Source organism: Pinus tabuliformis, chromosome J (genome assembly GCF_031772625.1).
Source record: "Pinus tabuliformis cultivar Carrire ecotype Pingquan chromosome J, CPIR1, whole genome shotgun sequence".
Classification (NCBI taxonomy): domain Eukaryota; kingdom Viridiplantae; phylum Streptophyta; class Pinopsida; order Pinales; family Pinaceae; genus Pinus; species Pinus tabuliformis.
The window spans coordinates 1108576539-1108579058 of record NC_142295.1 but is presented as its reverse complement, the minus strand read 5'-3'; the positions used below and the strand labels follow the sequence as shown (position 1 = coordinate 1108579058).

The window sequence follows — 2520 nt, the reverse complement described above, 5'->3', positions numbered from 1 at the left end:
ATTAAAAATTATATTATTATCTTAAAACAATATTATTATCTTAAAACATTTACATATATATAGTTTGAAACATATATAAAAACAATATTATTATCTTAAAACATTTACATATATATAGTTTGAAACATATATAAGTTTCAAACCACCACCACCTTTTTAATGCATTTCAAAACATTCTATTAACATTGAATATCTACCTTTCACTTTAAAGAAACACTTGCATTTAACTTTTACATTAAAGAAACTATGTTTGCCAATTAAAAATTATATTAGTATATTAAAACATTTACATATATATAGTTTGAAACATATATAAGTTTCCAAAGCTTAGCATTAATTACATTGATATTTCGAAATGTTTGAATGTTTAAATTTAGAATCAAATTACATTGATTGAAATGTTTACATTTAAGTGAGCAAAATAAAGATTGAAACGTGACACGTCACCATGGAGAATCTGATGTATAGGAGAATAAAACGATAAAATGCTCAAGAACAATAACAATAACAATATTTTTAATGCATTTCAAAACATCCTATTCATGTTTATAGCGTTCACGTTCAAGGTTACTATCTATAATATGATATGTGAAGAGAGTAATTCCGAGAAATGGTTGAGAGCCGAAGTTTAGCAATATTTAGAGTGATAATGTGTACAATAGCATTCACGTCACGTCCAAGGGTTCAATTTACGATTTCCAAATTTCATTTTCCACGTCATTGAAAAGTCCAGAGTCTCGGAAGGTGAGGTTGCTATCGTATTCTAATGTTTTAGATGATGCACCAGGAACTGCATGTGCCAGTCTAAATTGCCGCCCATCACTGGCTTCTTTGACTTGAGAAGAACAGAAGGACCAAAGTAACTGTATGGGATCAGTTTGCAGAAACCTCCTCTGCACCCTCTTGCCATCAGGGAAACGGACACCTAACCTACAGATGTTGACACCTTGTGGCTCCTCTGGGAGAGCTGGGTACTCTCGTTTCACTGCAGCTTTTTGTTGATTATCTTCCTTGATTGCCTCTACTGCTTTTTGTTGATTATCTTCCTTGATTGCCAAAGAAGCAAAGTCAGCTAAAACGTCTTTCCCTTGTACTATTTGTTCATGTGCAATATTATTATTAACATTTGATGTCACCCTCCTCCTCCTTCGATGGCTGAATTCCTTGGGGCCCTTATCCATATAAGGTATCAAATCCTGTAACAATTCCTGTGGATCGATGGTGCCTGTCCAAGCTTTCATTTTTTGTCCAGTGATAGAATCAATAACAAGTGTTGACGGAATCTCACTCAAATGATAATAGGTGGACACCTTTCGCCCTTCTTCATGGTCGCCCTTCGTTGGCCCAAGTGTCTCTATTAAGCATATAAGAGCTGAACTCTTTTGGGGATTGTATATTTGCGATGAGCCATTTTCCTTGGCCTGCAGCTTCCACCTTCGCCTGCTCAAAACTGCCTTTGAACATCAATTCGAATGGTGGGCGATACAGAGTTTCCAATCTATCATTGCCTTTATCCCAGAAAGCCCAGGAGGAATTAGGTTCTGCCGATTCTTGATCTCTTCTTCGTATAAACTCATCATCGTATAATGCTTCCCTCTTAACTGGTAGTGGTGGGCGTACATAGTCTGTATGGTCACTGTACTCATGGCTTTGCCCTTCCACTAGTGGAGCATTAATTAAATTAGAACTAGTAGAAGCTAATGGAAATTCATGATTATGAGACTGAGCATAGAATAACTGTATCGCTTCGTCCAGATTCCAGTTGGTTGCCTCCAGAAACTGCCGCGCCTTGTCTGTCGATTCCCCAACTATTTCAACGAATGTAACAATCTGTTCCTGCTTCTCTGCCGAGGTTTCCATTGATCAATGAATTTTCTTACGAAGAAATATATAAGCTCAGATAGGTCGTACAAAGAAATCTATTTCTTTATTTATGTAAAAAATACAGACACCAAACACCCAAGACGCGCAAAAGCTTTGGCTAGAATAGATATCCAAAGTAACTGCCCGTTGCTACGAAACCTTCATGACGCCGCGAGGTTTTGAGCTTGGAAAACGTCTTCTGGCTCACACTAGCATTCACATTCACAGTTGAAGACGTGTTGTTGAAACTTTAATCTTATATAATATTGTATTTTATGGCTATATAATAAATATAACAATTGGGTAAGTCTCGAATCATTCATGTCTAATTGCAAATCAAACATCAAAATCAAAATAAAAAAATCGGAAATAATTATAGAACGTTCAGATAATAAATAATAATAATTATCTCTGTTAGCACGGGCAATTGTTTTTTTAAATATTTTCATTAAAATATAAGTTATGATCGAGAACTTATGGGTTATAATATGTCATCCTTTTCTAGAATAAAAGAAAAGATTTATGTAAAATAAAAATAAAAAATTGTATCTACTATTTTTTTGCAAAAAATTTGTAAAGATATATTATTTGTTAATTAATTTTATTTTATTAAATAAAATAATATTTTCTACGTATTTAATAATAATCAATTTACTT

General features: G+C 33.8%; 2 pseudogenes; both read right to left on the bottom strand.

Annotated features, from left to right (window-relative positions):
- Window positions 1-689: 689 nt before the first annotated feature.
- On the bottom strand, window positions 690-1241 carry LOC149230937 (plant UBX domain-containing protein 7 pseudogene; annotated as a pseudogene).
- Window positions 1242-1323: 82 nt separating this feature from the next.
- On the bottom strand, window positions 1324-1860 carry LOC149230936 (plant UBX domain-containing protein 7 pseudogene; annotated as a pseudogene).
- Between the last annotated feature and the right edge of the window lie 660 nt (window positions 1861-2520).